The sequence below is a fragment of the Eimeria mitis genome, genomic scaffold (assembly GCF_000499745.2).
Source record: "Eimeria mitis Houghton genomic scaffold, Emh_scaff111, whole genome shotgun sequence".
Taxonomy (NCBI): Eukaryota; Apicomplexa; class Conoidasida; order Eucoccidiorida; family Eimeriidae; genus Eimeria; species Eimeria mitis.
In genome coordinates, this window is record NW_013567643.1 from 26,946 (window position 1) to 27,621 (window position 676).

Consider the following 676-nt stretch of genomic DNA (forward strand, 5'->3'; position numbering starts at 1 on the left):
TCTTTTTTCTTTATGCAAAAAACTTTTACTTCTTAAAAAAAAATAACCAAAGAGGATTATCCAACCTGCCAAACCCTAGGTAGGCCCTAAACCCTAAACCCTAAAACATAAACCCTAATTTGTTAGGGGTAGAAACTGAACTTCATGGAGAATAATCAAAAAATCTAAAATATTTTAGTGGAATAAATAAATTATAATTTATTTTTTCATTATAACATAGAAGAAGAAACAACATTCGGGGGGCCCCCTGTGGGGCAGCTGTATGGGCCCCAGTACCCACTAAACCCTAAACCCTAAACCCTAAACCCTATGCTCTAAACCCTAAACAGTAAACAGTATACTGTAAACCCTTAACTTTTATAACGCTAAACTAGTAGCTCTGAAGTCTAAGCCTTAAACCCTTAGCGCTAGTAACCGTAAACCCTACGCAGTAAACCGTAAACCCTAATCACTAAACTAATAGCGTTTATTACCCTGAACTCTAAACCCTAAAGATTACACCCCAAAACTTTAGAGCCATTATCCCTTATCCCTAAACCATTAACCCTCAAGCTTAAGCACTTAGCCCGACACGCCTGGCCTAATAGGAAGAAAGGTGGTTTACTACTTTTGGTTTCAGTAAATATGCATATATATATATATATATATATATATATATATATATATATATATATAT

At 34.8% G+C, this 676-nt stretch overlaps 1 protein-coding gene across 1 annotated transcript in view; it reads right to left on the reverse strand.

Moving 5' to 3' along the window:
- EMH_0083130 (uncharacterized protein) overlaps positions 1-676 on the reverse strand; it is a gene marked incomplete at both ends in the record, with an annotated part of 5,275 nt that overhangs the window by 4,103 nt on the left and 496 nt on the right. The gene's annotated exons all lie outside the window — the stretch shown is intronic.